This window comes from Equus quagga, chromosome 7 (assembly GCF_021613505.1).
Source record: "Equus quagga isolate Etosha38 chromosome 7, UCLA_HA_Equagga_1.0, whole genome shotgun sequence".
Taxonomy (NCBI): domain Eukaryota; kingdom Metazoa; phylum Chordata; class Mammalia; order Perissodactyla; family Equidae; genus Equus; species Equus quagga.
In genome coordinates, this window is record NC_060273.1 from 102,916,327 (window position 1) to 102,937,405 (window position 21,079).

A 21,079-nucleotide genomic window follows, 5' to 3' on the forward strand; every position below is an offset into this window, starting at 1 on the left:
ATAGAGTATGTGCAAAGTGTATGTGTTAGCTCATAGACAGAAACTGAGCTCATTTTTCAGAGCTGAAATATTTGGAGCTATGCCACTGCACAGACAACAACAGGATGGTCTCTGGATTTCCAAAACTATGAGTGACTGCCAAACAGTCGTGCAACATCAGAGACTTTTTTCTTACTCACCGGCCTCTTGCCAACGTTAGAGATGAAGAATCATAAAAACAACCAAATTGAATTGCATGAGATGGCTAAGGAAACAAGAAGAGATGAAGAACACAATGGTACAGATTAGCCCTTTCTACTGTGGGAGGCTTGCTGTGGAGTCCCAGAGGCTACATGGGGACTTTATTTTCAGGAAAACTTGGTTCTATTGATATCTCACATTTCCAACAAGAAAAAGATGTCACTGGCCGTTTGAATCACAGCGGGGAACTTCTGAGACACAGTGTGGCCTTTGTTGCCTACTATGGGTTCTATGTTTTCGACTCTGCAATACAAGGACCAGAGCCACAAACCTTTATCCATTCAACAAATACTTTCTAAGATCCTGCTGTGCTCTAAGCTCCATGTTAGGTGTCAAGGAGAACAAGAAAAGGAAGACACAGAGCCTTTCCCGAAAGTGCTCCCAGTCTAGTGGCAAAAATAAACAATTGCAATGCAAGACGATGAGGACCACAGTAAAGAGGGTATTGTGGATGTTTGAAGGATGGTCATCTAGCTAAACAGGGGTGGGCCGTAGGGAAAGGTATTCACTGGAGTTAAGGCAGGAGGAAACAATTAATTCCAAGAAGAGTTCATGTGTAAGCTGAATCTTGAAGGATGAGTAGAAATTAGCCAGGCAGATGTGGGGCAGGAAGGTGTTCCAACAGAGAGAAGGGTAGAGGACTCTTCATTGATCACGCCCTGCTGAATGGGAGAAAGGGATGTTTAAACAGAGTCAGGATGTTCTTCCCTCAGAGGAGTTTTCTGGAATTGCGCTGAGGAACGTTTAGGTCTCCAGTATTTGTAGCAGTCCATTTCTAAAGTCATCTCTTTTCTTTTTCCTTCCTAGAGATCTGACCGAAATTTCTTTCTAGCAATCTCACTGGGAATATCCTTCAATGAAAAAGGATCCAGAACTGTCATGTCTCTAAAAGAGAAAGGAAGACAGGATGGGAGAGGCAGAAGAATCTGAGATCCAGTCAAGCCTCAGCTATACCCAGGTGCTCCATGGAGTGAGGTCCCAGCTCAGTAAAGCCCAGGACCTATTCTCCAAAGAAAGACTCAAGAGTGGAGAAAGCAGAGAAGGAGCTTCCGAAGGTAGCAACATCCCTAAGCAACTCTTAGTCCATACATTGAATCAACAGTGGAAACAGAAAGTGTAAAGAGTGTAAAACAGGCATCTTTACTCTCTTTTGAATTGTTAAGAAATAAACTTAAAAGACAGAAAATGGGCTGCTATGAGCTAACGACTAGACCTGAGTAAAAGCAAGAATGAGAAGTGCTTTCCACATGTCTTTGTGAGGGGAGGAACAAACTGAGCATATGACTTGGAGCGTCACCCTCCCCCATCCTGCGTGACTAGAGATGGCGCCAGAGATGGGGAAGATGGGAGAAAGTACACGGCTTTCCTTTTTAAGTTCATGCTCAGCCACAAAATGTGAACTGAGCAGATGGAGGGAGGATAAGGAGATGCAGTTTTGATTAACAATCAATACCATAAAGTTGGAAGAAGTATTTCATAGCACCACTGACAAATACCATCTTTATTTTGCCCTCCATGAACTATCTTATTACAAGAGTAGAAGCAGCGGTGATGAAATGAAGTGGGAATCATGTAAAAGAGACTTGATGGAAATAAGAATAACAAAGCACTAAGCAATTTCTTGTGACTCACATGCAGAGAGAAAATGTTTTCATGAAAGAAAGCCAGAGGAGGGCCTCACGGGAAGTACTGTGAGTTTTTCTTTGGAGATTCCATTATTACTTTAATAGTTTTTTTCTGATTACTAAAGTGATGGAGGTCCTTTGTACAATATTTAGAAAGTACGTGAAAGCACACAAAAGAAAATAAAAATCATTCACTATCTTAAAGAAAAGCATTATTAACATTTTAACTCTTAGAGATCAAAGAATTTTTTAAAGAGGAAAACAGAAGAAAGAAGTGGCAAAAAGCTATGAGATCTTTGAACTCTAAATTAGATGGCAGATAATTTAGTGACATAAAGCATTATCTCTATTAATGAATATATATTGAAAGACATAAATTCTTATCAGAAACTTCATTGCGAAAAGTAAAAATAATTGAAAAAGGGGATTTTGAGATGGTGGTCATTTACATCAAAATATTCACTTAGCTTTATGATCAAGTGTTGTACACAACAGAGGTCCCTGCCTCAACCCATCCCTGAGTCTTGCTCTCTCTCCTTTATTCTATCCGTTATTCTTTCTCTTTTGGGTAGTCCAATATTGGTGAAAGTGACACATTGACTTAGCATGGCTCAGGGATAGGGTGAATATCAAGGAAGGAATGAGGGTCAGTGTCAAGAATGATTTTTAGGTCCGATCAAAATGTTGTATAAATATTCGTCTCTGCACCCCCGACTTGTACGTGTGGATATGAGCAGAACAAGGAGTCCTCACTTTTGAGTCTCGATAAGATGGGTTCTTTGGAGTTGGCTTCCACCCTCCTCTCTTACATTCAAACTGAGGATGCTGCAGACTTTTGATATGATAGGCTACTTCCTCCTCTACCACCAATGGTCCTTACCTAGCAACATGGATTTTGTACTTGGCTGTAGTCCAGGCAACACCTCATCCTACCCACTCATAGGTTGGCAACTGGATCAAGCCAACCCCAGGTCTGGGCACTGGGTTGGTCATGGAAATCCCAGAAAGCAATATTGCCTCTGCTTCCTCCCATTGGCTGCCACAAGTTCTAACCAGCTCTGCCTCTATTAGGATCCATGTTCCCAGGTGATTTCCTGGTAGCAGGGTTACTGTAATCCTTTGTGACTCTAGAGCTCCTAGAGAAAGGTAAGTACAATTGTTCTCAGGAAACTGAGAGACCTACTGTCCACGATTTTACCACCCAAAGATTGTTGTTCATAACACCAGTTCACTGGTAGGAAGCTCGCAAGAGAGATTCAGCAATGTAACATAAAAAGTTACCAAGGAGCTCAAGAGATTCTCCTTTTTGAGAGCACCGTTTTTACAAATTTCTTAGGTAAACGCAACAGCCAATAGCACAGGGAAATCAGAGCAACATCTTTTCAATTTCCACCCAAATTGGGGGGAAAAGTTTATCTATTCAGGAATGACAAAGGGATCTATAGTTAAGTGATACAAAGATTGTCAATAAGTTATGAATTGTATGACAGTTATATTGTAGAGTTATATATGTATATGATGGGAGTCAGTTACACTGAACATTCTCAAGAACTTAATAACCCTCTGTGCTGAAGTATAAATCTCACTTCACTTGCTCATTTGCTAATTAATCCATTTATTCATATGTGTCCACCTATTCCTTCATTCCATAAATATTTTCTGATCATCTGACGAGGCCAAAACTATGCTAGTTATCAAAATTAACAAGGAAGATTCCTTTCTTATAAGCTCAAAGTTTAATAGATAAGACTAATATGTATCAACAATAACAATAATAATAATAACAACAGCTACCACTCCTTGAAAACTTACTATGTGAAAGGCATTATTCAAGCGTTTTGTGTGTTTTAACTCAATTAATCCTCATAAAAAGCCTATGAAGTGTTTAATATTATTATCACCATTTTAGAGATGAAGAAACTGAAGCACGTAGAGGTTAACTTGCCCAAGATCACCAGATAAAATAGGGAGGCAACTGGGAATGTCTGCTTCTAGAACCTATGTCCTTGCTAGTATGCAGTGTGAAATGAGGTTTGGGGCACATAAGGAAGAATCGTTAATTTCCAATATATGCCCATACTTTGGCTGAAGGATGGAGATGAGAACTTTGGTCAGTAGAGTCTACTGCCTCTGGGTTGCAGACCCACCCCTCAATCCTGGTCGATTTAACTCCTACAAGCCATGCTGAGGGTGCCTCCAGGCCTGTGTGTGGGAGACCAGAAGGCATGGTTCCATGCTTGATATTGGGAACAGATGTGTCTAAAAACGACTCTGACTCAGAATTCTGCTTGCCAAGGGAATGAGGCTGAACTGTTTGGGCAACCAACAGATAATATGCTTAACAAGAAAGCAAGTTTATTCAAGAAGAAGTTTTCTTCCAAGTCATTGCTGGGGATTTGAAATCTTCAGCAGAGTGATTCCAAAAAATGAATCAGCCTTATAACCACATTTTATTGAGCACCCAACCCAAACAGGACATTATCTTGCTTACTTCTTTGAGGTCACGGCAAGCCTTAAGGAATTAAAGGAATTTAAAAGAAAAAAAAGCTTTTGGCACCAAAGTTTCTAATACACAAGCCCACCTCAGAAATTTCAAAGAAAATCCAGGTAATTCCATGGTTGCAATTTGGGATATCAGGTAAAATTGTAATTTTCTACAAGGAAGATTAAGTTTTCTTGGTTTTTCCGATCTATTTGGGGCTATCTTCTGCTATTTCTTTCTGTTTTATAGAAAACTTCCTACTGTAGCTTAAGTCTTGGTGATTTTTTCTTTTCTTTTTTTACTTCAGAAGCCGAGAAGACCATCACTCTACCTGTTTTACTTTCAGTAAAATGCAAATAGTATATATATTTGGAATAACTTTGTAAATAATGTATAGCCCTAACAGTAAATTATTTATTTACCCCAGGCATACATATTTAGAATATGAACATAAATATTTTATAGTCTGTTCCACTGCTAACACAAAAATTAAATCAGCTTGCTTGCAGCTCTGGTTTGTACTGTACATACTGTCTACATCATCGATGGCCTGTGAGCAATCGCACACCAGCGTGCACTTAGAGGGTTTCCCCAAAAGTTCAGCCTTTGAAGTCTCGTTCAGTCTCTCCTCCTCCATATGCTGCTTTCCTCTTCTTTGACCTTTCTCTAATCTAGCAAGTGTCTGATGAATCCTTTACAAATCAACATGTATTTATGGAACACTGACCATATTTATCACTTGCTAAGATCTGTGAGTGAATACTAAAGGAACATTAATTGTGGGCCTTTCTAGGAGCTTGTATTCTGGCTAAGTTACATACATACTGTGCAAACAAACAAAAATATTTCAGCACACTCTAAATAATTGCTATGAATATCTTTTAAAAATGATCGCATTTGAACAAACTACATGGATATTATTTGGCTACTCTGGGAATTTGTAAAAACTGAATTAGAATATGTCTGAGGGAGAATTTGTGACCTCTGAATAAAATGGCTTCTTTTGAACGTTGGAGCTACTTCAGAAACCCCAGTGTACCCACCATCCAGCCGCAACTGGCATTATCATGCTCAAAAACTAGAATACAACTACAGAAAGTCTAGAAAGGGGGAACTAGAATGATTGAAGAACTAGGAGTAGAATCTTTTGGTATTAAATATTTCAAATATTTAGACTGTAAAGCACAGGGCAGAAACAGAAAAAAATGGAATTATATAAAACCATTTAAATTAGGGACAAATTGAATATAAGCTTATTTTCCAAATCCTTTAAATATTAGGATAGTTTTATGAGGGCTCTGCCCTTTAACCCAAGTGAGGTAAATATTAGGATAGTACGTAGATACCTGATTTCCTGAGCAGCTTGTAACTCCAGGTGTTCGACACACATTGCTTCATGTAATCCCCTCACTAGTGTTACATGGTAGCTGCTATTGCACCATTTTAAAGGGGAGGAAATTGAGACTCAGAGTTTAAAAAATGCCCTAAGGACAGAAAGCCAGTAAGTGACAGACCCCAGTATGTGGCTAATTTTTATAATTTTTCCTTGTTTTTGAAAAAAATGAGGCCCCTGCCTTTGTTGGGTGGAAGAATTTTTGTCTATTATTATGCTGTTAAAAACCTCTGTATTCTTACAGATTTATTTTGTCTGCTTGGCCTTTCAGTTTCTGCAAGAAATATGTTAAAATCTCTCAATTACAGTGTGAACTCATGTATTTCTCACTTTGGGGTTTAAAAGATATGAAACTGCATTAACTAAGAGCACAGAAATTTTCCATTGTTATATATTCTTGGTAAATTAAACCTTTTATCATTATGAAGTGATACTCTTTATCTCTATTAGTGATTTTTTCATTACAGGCTATTTTGTCTGAAATTAATATAAGTAAAATGTCTTTTATTAGTGTTTTATGTTACACTTAGGTATTTTAGATATTTTCAGTGGGGAATCTATTCCCATTATTTAACCCACCATCTTGCAAATTCAGAATGCTGTGACTTTATTTATTTATTTTTATTACAGTGTGGTTTCTTGGACTACATTTTATTAGCTTTTTCTGATATATTTTCTTTCTAATCTTTTTACTTTAATACTATCCCAATAAAGATGTTATAGAATCTTGTCTAGTTTGGGGGATTGTCACCTGTGACCTATGACTCTGAGGTTAGTGTGAAAAGAAATGTATACAGTGACTATAAATACACACACATCAGCACAACCTGTTTTCTCTTTCCAATAACTGGAAAACACTTTTTGTCCATATTTTATTTATTAATGTCTCTAGTATTTTCTCTCTACTAAACTTAGTAGAACATCTTAAACTACACACTTAAATTTAGAATAATCTCCTGAAGATCCCTAAGAAGTAAGTTGCTGGTGCCAAAACAAACACAAATTTTGAGCCAAGCAAAGAGATCCAGCCAAAAAAAAAAAAGAATCAAAGATGTGAATTGAACTCCCCAGAGATGAGTTTTTCTGTTCTCTACTTTTACTCTTTGCTTTCTTGTGCTGGCACCATAAAGAGTGGCCCTTGCCAAGTAGGTCTTCCTTCCACCCAGAATTAGAATCCAGCCTGGCACTGCCAAGACTTTACCACATAGAGATCTTGAGTCGTCATTTCCCGTCTCCCTTTTCTTTAAGATAATTACATCCCTTAGGCGTTCCATATTTAGTTTGTTTCTTATGTAAGATGGAAAACAACAGCAGTCTCACCAGGATATTGAAGGAATTGTAAAAAAAAAAAAAAAAATTAAAGTGTCTGGAAATAGCAGAGAACAAATTACTAGCTCACAAAGTGACTGGGAATCACATTTGAGCTCTCAGTCTCACTGCGGATCCCCTTTCTAAAGGTTATATTAGTGAGACTCCAAATCCTCAGAACTCATTTTGAAAACACTGAGCATATTCATGTTTTAGCCTAGATTAACACTTACCAGGAATGCAAGCATGTACGCGTACACAGCCGTAGAGGTTCATTCAAGCACACACCACGCATACACCCACATCCATGCACATCCCGCCAACTACAGCTAACATTTTGGCAGGTGATAGGATTATGCGTTATCATGGACTCATTAAGAATACAAAGGAAAACGCTACTGAGCTCTGAGCAGAAAAATCTTCAACTTTCAATTAGATCAGTTTTCCTTGCAGTTGATCTTCTACTTTTTACTAGGCAATAAGAATCCGTATGTAACTGTATTAATTAAACTAATGCAAATATGACTGCCTATTTTATCTAGAGAGAATTAAAGTGATTTGGGAAGAAAATAACCTCCTGTTATCCCTCATGAATCCAAACCAAAAAAAGCAGATTTTAGGCTGATTACCTAAAAGGGAAAGCTTCTCTACTGCATCAAGTTTTAGGGTGGCTTATTTCCAAACCAAGGAATTCAGCATGCAGTCTCTTAATGAAGGGGCTCTGTACACTCCGACTGCAGATAATTATCCCAGTGGATGGGGACTGAAAACTCTGTTATCCACAGAGAGAAAGGGGGAAGGATGCTGCCATCCTGGGGAACTTCTGATTATAAAAATTATTTAGATTAGAGCCAACTCTGGACAAAAATTCTTCGAGCTCCTACAATGACATAGATAAAACTTTCTGAATGGACTACTTACCAATGAACTGGAACCTGGCACTCTTCTTAGTATGAATGTTCATCAAAGTTAAGGCCAGTTATGTATTTATAATAAGGGGATTATAAATTAGAATTTGAGGACTTGAAAATTTATTTTCTCATTAAAATAAAATGGCATAATATGAGTCAATATTCCTGAACAAATTTTTGCCACCCAGCTTTGTGGAAATTACCATTAACATTCTATTTTATGAACTCTATATAGTGTACCTAAAGAAGATGAAGTTTTCTAACATGCATATAAATCAAGATCACAGGAATACTCAGTAGCCAATTACATGAATTTAATTTAATAGAATATAGCGTACCATGTGAAGTTCTTTTCTTCATTCTTCATAGTTTTGGTTTTTTTTCTTTTTTTTTTTACTGCCTCCAATAAAAAATCATCAGAGTGCTTAATCAGCATCAGTGAAGGAATTCATAGTGGGGATTTTCATGGTCAACTTAAGAAGATGGATGGCTGCATTGAATCATTTTAGAAACTGTTCCAAGATTGCCTGTTCTGCTTTCATTCTGGCTTTTCTTGTTATACAGTTACGTATAGCAAACACAGGCATTGGGGATAAAGTTATTGGTCATTTTGCCGCTTTGGAAACAAAACGTTTCTGCTTTCTTCAGTTGCCATTTCATCATCATTAACAGTGATAGTTTATATCTTAATGAAAGATGAGAAAAATCTATCTTTAAGTATATGACTCATTATTTTACCTTAGTTGTTTAGTTTGAAGAAAAGCCACAGTCAAAGGATTCCACTCATGCAGACAAATCATGTCTGTCTGCCTTTTACAACTCTACTCTGGGTCTTGCAATAAGTGGCTACAAAACTCACTAGAGCCCTATTGCATTCTTTAGTTATTTTAATAGGATATGTTACTATGAAGAATTGACATTTTTTCATAAAAATACATGAGAAATTATGTGGCCAGATTATACAGTGCCGTTATTTAAAATGATACTCCTTTAGAAGAGATAACATCATTTATAACCAAAAAACATTGTCCTAAATTGTGAGAGGTTTTAATTCAACCGCCATGATTGCTTCATGTAAGATTTTGGCCATGAACCTTAATATTTCCTACCCCTAGTTTCCTCAGCTTTGAAGTGAGAAATAGGACTGGACAATGTCTAAGGTTTGCTCCAGTTCTATAATGTTGTGATTCTAGTCCCATTTATTTAGGTAATGTTTCCTTTGTTAAAATACTTGTATAATTCCCCCTATGGGGCTGCAGTTAGAGAATCAGTTTCCCCTTTGCAAAATAATCATTTTCTTTCCCTCCTCCTGGTGCACATTCTGCTCCAAGGCTTCTGAAGTTGTATTTTCCTCCCATGGCTTGCACCACCAGTCTCTTGCTCTATATTGGTCCCAGTGGGAGCCCATGAGCAGAGCTCTTGACAGAAGAGACGAGTTATACAGAGCCTTGGACTGGCCATTGGGCCAGGCCACAGCAGGGAGCTGGCTTCATGCCTGTGCTTCCCACCATCCTAGTCTAAGTGCTGTGAGGTAGGGATTGTTAGAGTGCAAAGAGCGTTGAATCCACATCAAAAGACTGGAAGTTCAAATACTGGCTCTGTCATTTACCAGCTTGTGTGAGCTGGAGAAATGTGTTTAACCCTTATGAGTCACAGTTTTCTTCTTTGTAAAATGAGGGCTGTTGTGAGAATTGACAAGATAATGTGACAGCTCCTGGCACAGGGTCTGTTACACTGTGGGTGCTTGTCAAACATTAGTTGAATCTGGATCTGACATTAGCACCATTGATTGAGCACCCAAACCATGAGCATTGCTCTTAGGCAAGGACTGTGTGCATTTGTTAAATTCCTACACTGTAGCTTCTGCTTGTGACTGATGTTAGAGTTCACAGAGATTTGCAACAAGAGTCCCATAAAACAATAATCTATTTCCCAGTGAGACTCACACAGAGACCGACCTCCTGTTTAGGATTTGTTGACAGAGAAGGTGCAGTAAACATTGGCTAAGCAATCACCTTATTTAAGTTGATTTGCTGTATCTAAGTCTGCTGCTTGTATTTAAAAATGTGTAAGGATTTTTTAGATTGGAATCTATAAGGGAGAAGGACCATGCTTCTGAAATAGGTTAAGAAACTGTGTTAATAGATTGTTCTCTCCTTTGGAGAATATGTACTGATTAGCATCTATCAAAGGAAATAGAACTCAGGACAAGAGCCAAAGGAATAGGGCTGTGGTCCAGGGTTGGCGTTTGTCAATATCAGTGGATCTGCTGGTTAGACATCAATGGATGTGAATTCCAACCTAGAGTTTGAGCTTAGACCTGACAATACTATTCCTCTATTTTTATTTTGTATCTTAAGCGGCACAGCCATAAAGTAGAAGGTGCAGCAGCATGGACAGCTGGCTGAGCACTTGATGCTGGAATGGAAAAGGTGTATTTTCCCAGGTAAAGAGGGAACAGATGAGGCTTGGCAGAGATGGCTTATTGGAAGCTGAAGAGTGTTATGTTAGTGTCCTACGGCTGCTGCACCTTCTACTTTAAGCCCCTAACTTGGTGGCTTAAAACAACACAAATTTATTATCTTACAGTTCTAGAAAGTAGGATTCCAACATGAGTCTCACTGGGATAAAAGCAAGGAGTTGGTTCCTTCTAGAGCCTGTAACAGAGAAGTCAGGTCCTTGCTTTTTCCAGCTCCTAGAGGCTGCCTGCATTCCTTGGCTCTTGGCTCCCTTTCGTCTTCAAAGCTAGCAGTGGCCATTTGAGTCCTTCTCCTATTGTGTCACTCTGACACTGACTCTTCTGCCTCTCTCTTCCATGTTTAAAGGACCTTTATGATTATATCAGGACCGCCTAAATAATCTAGAATAATCTCTTTATTTTAAAGTCAGCTGATTAGCAACTTTAATTCCATCTGTTATCTTACTTCCTCTTTGCCGTGCAACATAACATAGTCACAGACTGCAGAGATTAGGGCATGCACATCTTGAGGGGGCAGATTATTCTGCTTACCAAAGGTCTCTCATGTTGGTGGGTACAAAACTGGAGAGGGTCAGGGCATAGTGCCTTTTTAAATATGCAGTAATTTTGGGGAAGTGATCCCTGAAAGTAGAGACTGGCTAACAAAAGATGGAGGAATACAAACATCCAACTGGTATTATAAGGCAGTTACTCCTTGGCGAGAAGGCAATACTTCATTTCTAATAGTTCACATCCTTCAATGCAATGATTTCACTTTAGAAATCCAGTCTAACTGTAAAGGGGGTAAAGATTTGTGAATGAAGTTATTCAGCAGAGTGCTATTGCAAATAAACAAGATGTCAAACAATAGGGGACTGTTTAAACGTGTCATAGCACCATCCATATGATTGCATATTATACAACCATGCAGTGTCATTTTTGAAAAAGAAATTTTATTCCCGTTTTAACTCTCCCCATGTTTCTCTCTGATTTCTCCTGCCTTCATCCAGTAGTCATTAACTTAAAAAAATATATATTGAGTAACTACTAAAGGCTAGTCTCGGTGTTACATGAGGGAATACATTCTAAACATTCTAGTACTAAACATTCCAGAGCAAGTTTTTATGGAGCTTACCGTTAAACACTGAAAATAGACACTACACAGGTACCCATGAGTATGATGAATATTTTGAATGAGGTTGTGGAAGATGCTTGAGGAGCAAACAGGAAGGGAATCTGTCTATCCCCCAAAACGTAGAGGCCTCAACTGCTGGCTAAGCCCTACTGCTCTATCCTTATCAGGGCTTACATCACCACTGCCTGCAAGTGGTACATTGACAGAGTTTGGTGCTTTAGAATCTACAACTGTCCCAGGGCATCACTTTTTTCTACTTTGTTCTCCATTCCACTTTTTGATCCCTGACCTTTTCCTTTAAAATTTTTTACCTCTTTCCAATAAATGTTATTGTATTTTACATAGCCTATAGTCTACCTTAAAACATTTCTGGAACAATATGAGATAAATCAATTAAAATTTGAAAATAATAAGGGCCATGCCCATCAGATCAATGTGTTATCAGCATATGGGCTGCAAGACCATCAGTATATGACTCTCAGCAATTTGTTCCTTGTTTTACACTCTTTGCATCCGGTTCCATCTGTTTCTAAAGCAGAAGGGCATCCAGTTCTCTGTCTGGGGTGTGAAAGTTTGCCCTAGTAATCTTCCCTAGCTCCTTGAGTTCTCCGTGGATTTTCCTGTTCAGAGGAATGACTAAATATGGACCTCTCTTCCTCTCTTGCAGAATGACTGAGATTAGCGTTGTCTGTCTTTTCTTGTATACTTCAGATAGTCTCCAAATGTCACAGGGCTTGGCACAGCACAAACTCTTAATGAATGTCAGCTTATTTTGTCTTACTTTGTTGAGGCAGGAAAAGGAGACACGCCCACAGGATCAGTGGATGAAATGGTTACCACAGACCCTAGTGACTGCAGAATTCTGGGGTTTGTTTTGACAAGATCTACAAATTCCATCATTATTTACTCTCTCCTATGGGGGTCCCTTGGACCATACTACCTCCAAAGTCTCTCCTTCTCTGGTCTGCTGCATCTGAGAAACTTCTAATGACATGGAAAAAATGTTTACCACATAATATTTAGTTAAAAAGGAGAAATACAAACTATATGGAGCCCAATTTTCAGCAGGGATGTCTGGCAAAAATCTCCTCAAAATTAACTCAAGGGGACTTTTTCTTGCATTGTCTTTTCACTATAGACAGCGATCTGGATCAAACATCTCAAAACTTCTTTAAATTCCCCCCAAAGCATTCATCCACACAGGAAAACACTGGAGAAGTAGAAAGAAGGCACAAGATACAGATCATTTTTGCTTAAATTCAGGATATTTTGGTCTGATTCTAAGAGCAATGGGAAATCATTGAAATATTTGATGATTTGAAGTCATTGAAATATCAGGACGATATTTGATATGTATTTTGGAAAGATCACTCTGGATGCATGTGAAGATCTGCTTTTGAGAACCGGAATGAAACAACATCGGAGGCTAACGATGTAGTCCAGGTGGACTGTGATGGTGGCTTGGATGGGGTGGAAGTAACAGAGAAAGAAAGAAATAGACAACATGTTAAGAAAATAACATCGACCGAGGTTGATAGTTGGTTAGGGATGAGGAACGAGGGAGAAGGAGATGTCTAGGATGACTGCCAAGTTTCTAGCTTTGTAACTGTATAGATTGTGTGCAAGTGCATTCACAAATCCATTAAGGGAGTCAGGAAAACAAAGGCTTTACAATTAATTAGATCCACTATTCTTGGAGCAGAGTAGGTATTCTAATTGGTTCTTTTTGTTTGTATATATACAATAAAATTCCAATTGTTCTGTGTGTATGTATGTTTATGCATGTGTGTATATGTATATATACACACATACTTAGCAAAGAGTTTAAATAGGATTGTAACAATATGTTGATAGTTGTTGACAAAGAATGTTGAGATTTTAGTCATTACGTTTTCTTTTTTCTTATATTTTTATTCATTTTCTAGAATTTCTATATTGAATCAGAATTATTTCTAGAATCAGAAATATAACAAAATACATAAATTATTATTAAAAAGAAAATGGCTTCTTCATGACCATCTGCCCACATTCTTGTAATTCACCTCTTGATGATTATATGATATTTGTACATGTCAAAGATTTTCTGAGTTATAGTAAAATTTGTCAAAGTTATAATCCTTCTGCATTAGTTTTTTTTTTTTAATTTTATTTAATTTTATTTTTTTTGAGGAAGATCAGCCCTGAACTAACATCTGCTGCCGATCCTCCACTTTTTGCTGAGGAAGACTGGAGCTAACATTCGTGTCCATCTTCCTCTACTTTATATGTGGGATGCCTGCCACAGCTGGGCTTGCCAAGCAGTGCCATGTCTGCACCTGGGATCCGAACTGGTGAATCCTGGGCCGCCAAAGTGGAACGTGCGCACTTAACATCTGCTCCACCAGTAGGCCCCTGCGTTAGTTTTTTATTGTTACTGTAATAAATTGCCACAAATTTAGCAGTTTAAACAGAATGCATTTATTATCTTACAGTTCTGGAGGTTAGCTGTCCAACACAGGTCTCACTGCGTCTGCAAGGCTGTGTTCCTTTCTGAAAGCTCTAGTGGAGAACCCATTTCCTTGCCTTTTCTGGATTTTAGAGGGCACCTGCATTCCTTTGCTCTCAGCCCCCTTCTTTCACCTTCAAAGCTGGCAACATCACATCTCTCTGACCCTTTGTTCACTGTCACAACTCTTTCTTACCCAACCAGAAAGGTTTCCACTTTGAGCACTTATGTGATTAGATTGGACAAGAAGGTAATCCAGGATAATCTCCCCATCTCCAAATTTGCAAAGTCTCTTTTGCCATGTAAATGAACAAATCGACACATTCATAGATTCTGGAGATTGAGATGTTGATGACATCTTTAGGCAACCATTATTCTCCCAACCATAACTTCAAAGGTATAAGCCATTTCTAATAACATATTGCTTGACCTAAATTCTTCTCAATTGCTCTGTAATTATTTAATACAGAACTTGCAAAATATATGTAAAGTAAATAGCACTGCCTATGATGAGGAAAGATTTCTTCTAATCCTAATTCCTCGACTCCCAGTGTTTTGCTGCCATCTATAATTCTTCTTCCCAATAAATTAATTGATTGAGATTTTTGTCCTTTAAGAATGGCGCTTTTCTACTAGGTGTCTCAGGTAATTAAAGGGTCTGAGTTTGACTACTTTGGAGAATTTCTCTTCTACTTGGAATTTTTCTGAATCAGAAAGTATCATCATATGATGCAAGAAACCACAAAATATGGGATAATTCAAAGTGTCAGAGAAATCTGAGACCTAACTCTCTAGTGCCCCAGAAAAGAAAGCTTAAATAAATAGATAGATAGATGGATAGATAGATAGATAGATAGATAGATAGATAGATAGATAGATAAAGTAAATAAATAAAACTGGTATATCCCAAATAGAAATTGGGAGTTGCCTCAACATTTGTCTAAGGAAAGGCTGAGCGAGCCTGGAAGGGCTTCCAGCAGAGTCTTTCCTGTGAAATCCTTTATAAACGGGCTAAAATGAACCTTTCAGAGGTGTAGAACTGGACTATTAAAAACCACTTCTACCTGTAGGGTCTTATTTTCAATCCGATTGCAATCATTTTATCAGTGTGCCCATGAACATGGTGCTGCCAGAGTCAATCTCTTTGCTATATTTTTCTGTCACGGGGCAGATTTCCCTGTAATTGGTCCCACAATCAGCCAGTACCCCACTTTTACAGTTTTGGCATTTTTCAATATGAATTTAGAAAAATCGAAAATTTCTCCTCACTCCCTCATTTCCCCATTTGTAAATAGTGTAACCATTTCCTGCTCTCCGATATAATCGGCTCTGTCTAAAAGCCAGGCTCTTAATGAGGCAGCTGGCTCAGTCTGCCCAGTAATCAGAGTGTGAGGCAAGCTTGCTGACAAACTAGCACTCGAATCTGATGGTTCATTCTTTCCGGGAAGCTGTAGCAGTGCAGTGCGGAGGATCATCAACCCCCAAAATGAGTCCAGTAGAGAGGTCAGATATTCTAGCCCCTGAATAATATTAGAGCCATTTCCAGTTGAGTGTGCTCTTAGGAATGTGTCTTATCTAATTTCCTTGAAGATCCATGATTTATAATAGCAGTGGTGGTAGCTTCCTCCTCCATCTCCTTCTCAAAATGAGTCCCAGTGCAGATGTTAAATCCTGAAAGGCAGCTGCTTCCAGCAGCCCAAGAAACAGAGCCATATGGAATATTGAGAAATGAGGAGAACTGGAAGAGTGCCAAGTATCTTGACTTGTTCTTTTAGCTCATGTTTTACCAACCCAGACGTTGGTTTGATTCTGACTCAGGCCCTGGTAAGTTCCTATTACAGGCAGATGACTGTTTCCCTAATATGCCAAGCTAACCAGGCAGATAAAAAATAAGCCACTAAAATGTAACACGGTTATATTCAAAGTCTTATCTTCAAGTCAAAAAATAAATTTCACATATACAAGTTTCCATGCTCCTCCAATTTCCCCTTCCACCAAGTCTGCTACTCTTGAAGTTTTCCATGTGGTGGTAAATGATTACATCATAATATCATTGAGTCTAAAATCTAGGAGTCATCCATTATACCTCTCTTTTTCTCATTCACCATATCTAATTCATTAGTAAGTCCTTTTGGTTATACCTAAAAATATATCCCAAATCCATCCTGTTGACTAAAACAATAAGAAATGGAAGTCATTGAGAAATTCAGCTATGCCTTTCTTCTGTAGGTCATGGCTGATGATATAAAAAGTTCTTACTCCCTGATCGCAATGGAGGTGAACAGATCTCAAAATAATATAAATCAAGTGATGACACTTATCCATCGGAAGCAAGGTACACACAATTATCTAAATAGATGGAGTGCTTAGAATGAGTATGAGGGAAACTGACACACAGAGATGTATGCGATGTGGCATTGCTAGGTGCAAAACAAATAGTAGACAACAAATTTCTTACTTAGTTTATGCATTCAAAAGAAAAGAGAAATGGAAGATTAGGAAGTTGAAGGCAGTCATCTGAATGAAAAGTTATAATCCTTTGCCCAAATTCTGGATGTGCATCCATTTTTAGACCCAGAATCTATTAGTTGAAGAGGATCGGTCCCAAGGAAGAAGGACCCTGCAACACCACAGCAAAGACTGTGACTCACCAAGTCCTTCCCCAAAGGAAAATATGGCCATTTATTTTGTTAACCATGCTTGTTATAAACTAAATCTTTGTGTCCCCCCAAAATGAATACGTAGAAACCCCATCCTCCAATGTGATGGTATTAGGAGGTGAGACCTTTGGGAGGTAGTTAGAATTAGTTCATGTCATAAGGGTGGAACCCTCATAAATGGGATAAGTGCCCTTATAAGAGTCATGAGGGAGCTTGCTTCCTCTCTCTGCTCTCTACCATGTGAAGAGACAACAAGTAGGCAGCCATCTATAACCCAGGAGAGGGCTTTCACAGGAATTGCACCACACTGACACCGTGATCTCAAATTTACAGCCTCCAGAACTATGAGAAGTAAATTTCTGTTTATAAGCCCCCCAGTTTAAGGTATTTTGTTATAGTAGCCCAAACTAAGATAATACACTATTGAAAGGAAATGTTAAACACAGGCTTAACAGGTATCTAGTTGATGTTTATACATAGGGACTCAAAGTGTCATAATAGCCCTCCAGTTATAATGGGTTCTATAGGGTGAAGGAATAAATGGAGTCTTGGGTTGGTTCAGCTCATGGTGGATGCAGTGGATCATAAACCCTTTAGTGGTCATTTTCCAAGTCCCTGAATGTATAATAACACACTTGGTAGTTAACAGTTTGCTGTATTTTTTCCCTAACCTATAGGATAAGAGCTAGCATGGAAGAAGTCTAATTGGAAGCCTGTCTGAAACTAGCCCCTCTTCTCCAACCAAGATAGTTAAATCAAAAAGAACAGTGCATACTGAGCTGAATGGCAGAAATTAATGCTCCTCTTAATGACCTAAAGGACTGCCTGGGTTGTGGCCCACATCAGATATCCATTTACTTCACCAGTGTGACCTATACAAAAAACGCCCTGGAGGATACCAGTGGACTATGTCAAATTCACTCAAGGTGTAACCTCAATTGCTGCTTCTGTGCCAACTGTGGTATCATTAGTAGAGCAAACTAACATGGATTCAGATACCTGGTGTATCACAACTGATATGGCAAATAAATCCTTTTCCATCCTAATCAGGAAGGAGAACTTAAAGAAGATTGCTTTCAAGTGATATTTACAACAGTATACACTTAATAGTCTTGCCCCGGCCTATGTTAATTCTCCTGTCCTCTTCATAATATAGTGCTAAGGGACCTACACTATTTGGATACCTAGCATAAAATTATGTTGGTCCATATATCTATGACGCTGTATTAATTAAACTGGATGACCAAGAAGCGGCAAAAATGTTGAACGCCTTAGTAAGATACATGTGCCCCAGACGGTAAGAGATAAACCTGACAAAGATTAAGTGTCTTTGACAAGACTTTAACTTTTAACTTTTTGGGGGTTCAGTAATCAGGGACATACTAGAACTTTACCACCCAAAGTAAAAGACAAATTATTGCTTTTAAAGACTGATTACTAAGAAAAAAGCATAATGCCTGATTGGCCTCTTTAGGTTCTGGAACCACTATATTTAACTGTTAGAATTCTGCTCTGACCATTTTTGAGTAACACAGATAGCTACCAGCTTTGAGGTCCAGGCCAGGAAAGGCTTCTGATGTAGGTCCTGGCTGTTGTGCAAGCAGCCCTGCTACTTGGCCTAAGCAACCTTGTAGATCCAGTGGCATTAGAGGTATCTATGAGGGAAGAGGATGCCCTTTGGCATTTATGAGAAGCCCCAGTAACAGAATCACAACACAAAACTTTTGGGTTTGGAGAAAAGATATGCCAGGGTTTCACCATTTGAAAAATAGCTTCTGGCATGTTACTCAGTCCTAGGAAAGGCAGAGCAACATCATGAGACACAAGTGACCATGATGAATCATCATGAGCTGGTTGATCTTAGACTCACCAAGTCATACGTTTGCATGGGCCCAACAGCAATTCATCATAAGTTGGAAGAGGTACATTTGGGAACTGGCGTGAACAAGGCCAGAGGGCAGAAATTAGCTGCATTTACAGGGATTACAAATCCCTATGGCATCTACAACTGGTGCACTGTCTCTGTCCCTCTCCTCACACTCATGGCTGCATACAAGTCCTTGTGACAAGCCTATATAAGAGGGGAAAAAAAATCTGTGTAAGATTGGTTCCTGGATGGGTTGGCTGGGTGTGTTGGTATAAGCCAGAAATGCATTGTTGCTGCACTATTACCCTACTGTGGTGTGTTGCTGAAAGATGGCAGTGAGAGGAAATCAATGGGCAAGACTTCAAGTAGTGAACTTGGTCATCCACTTTATGTAGATAGAAAAGTAGCCTGATATAATAATGTATATTAACTCATTGACAGTGGTGAATGGCTTGGCTTGTTAATCTGGGAACTGGATGGAGAAAGATTGGAAGATTGTGACAAGGAAGAGTGAAAAAAGATGTGAATATACCTATGCAAACAGGCACAAAGGGTGAAGACCTTCATATTGCATGTCAATGACCACCAGAGTATATCTACTGTGGAAGAGACTGACCAATGAACTAGATAGAATTATTAGCCAGTTGAGTTTACCCTGCCTTCATTACCAGCCACTTCAGTGCCTGTAACACACGTACATTAATGAAGTCACTTTGGTGGCAGGAGTGTAGGCTATGCATGGAACTCCCACTCACAAAGGCCTGTCTAGTTTCTACCACTGCCAAATGGCCTACGTGACAGACACAGAAAACAATGCTGAGTCCTCAATATAGTACCATCCCTCAAGGAGCCCAAATGGTGGCAAGTTCATTACATTAAACCTCTTTCACTCTGGTGGAATCATGGGAAGAGTCAGCATGTCCTCTTGACTAAAATTGACACATATATTCTAGGTATAGATTTGTCTTTTCTGCCCATATGGTCTTAGCTAGCCAGATTATCTGAGGATTTACAGAGTTTTGAGTCAGTGAAGCAGTATCTTGAATAACATGGCACCTGCCTGAGGGTCCTGCTTTACAATAAAAGCAGTATAGCAGTGGGCATATGACTATGGTAGCCACCAACCCTATCACGTATGTAGCCCGATATGATAAAGGTATCAAATGGCCTTTTGAAGACACATCTTGGTTATGATACTCTGTGACATCCATCCACCTGGACAGAAGATATGCCCTAAATCAACCACCGTTATAAGGTGCTTGTTCCCAATATGTGAAATTCATAGGTTCAAGAAGCCAGAGATATGAGATATGAGTAATAGTCCTGCTTAGCATTATTCCCAGTGACCCACTTAGATAATTTTGGTATTTTCTCCCCACAATTCTAGGCTCTGTGTCTGAGATCCTAGTTCTCAAGAGGAAATACTTTTACTAGGATACCCAGAAAGAGTCATGTTATGCTATGTCTTTAAGCTACGTTTACCACCTGATTACTTCAGGTTCCTGGTGCCAAGAGACAAGCATGAAAGAGTTAACATCTATGCCAAGGCAAATTGACCCTAACCATAAGGAGGAGGTAGGTGAGCTATTTTGCAGAGGCGGAAGGGAAGAACACCTGGGCATCCAGGTGATTCACTGGAGCATCTCTTTTTACTCTCCTGCCCAATTTAATCAGTAAATGGACAGTTGCTGCAAACATGGCATGAAAAAGGCATGGTAACTAGGGGCTCCAATCCTTCAGTGATGAGAGTTTGATTCATCTTATTGAATAATCCACCCAGACAAGCTTAGATGCTAGCTGAGGGTGAGGAGAATCTAAATTGAGCAATACAGGAGAAAAAATGAGTATGAATTGCATCCTGAGATGAACTTCAGTAGCAGGAGACTGTAGTTCATGCCATCCAAATTCCCTAAAAGTCCCCTGAATCCTGGAAATGCTGTTCCCTGATGGGATGGAATTTTTACATGAAGGAAGTAGATCTGAGTAACACAATAAGTGGACTGTAATGACTGTGGTTGAGTGACAGCTAGATCCCCCGAGACACTCCCTCCCCAGCTGCCAGGGGGTGTTGTCAGTCAAGGGCCTTTAGATTAGTCTCTTCCCGGAAATTGGCTTCAGCTAAAGGTAGTGACATTTACCTCCTCCCCAGGAGCAGGCTACATCCAATGCTTGGTTGATGTGAGGGTATAAAGGTCCAGCCCTCTTGCCTCAATTTAGGCCAACTCTGCAGGGCCATCAGAGTTCCAGAGCTCACTGTGTAGTAGACTGAGGCCTCTGCTGCACCTACTCTGCACTTCCACCTCTCCTCTGCCTAGCTCTGCTTTCCTCAGTACCTCACTGGTGTTGTTCCTGAGACCACTCCCCATGGAATGCTTTGCAAGTGAAGCTGTGTCAAGGTCTGTTTCCCAGGGCACCCAATTTAAAATAAATTTTGATTACATTGTTAGTTGCTCCATACCCAAATAAGAGAGATGCTAAAAACACAGGATCTCTATTTATAAGACAACAGCCTGGA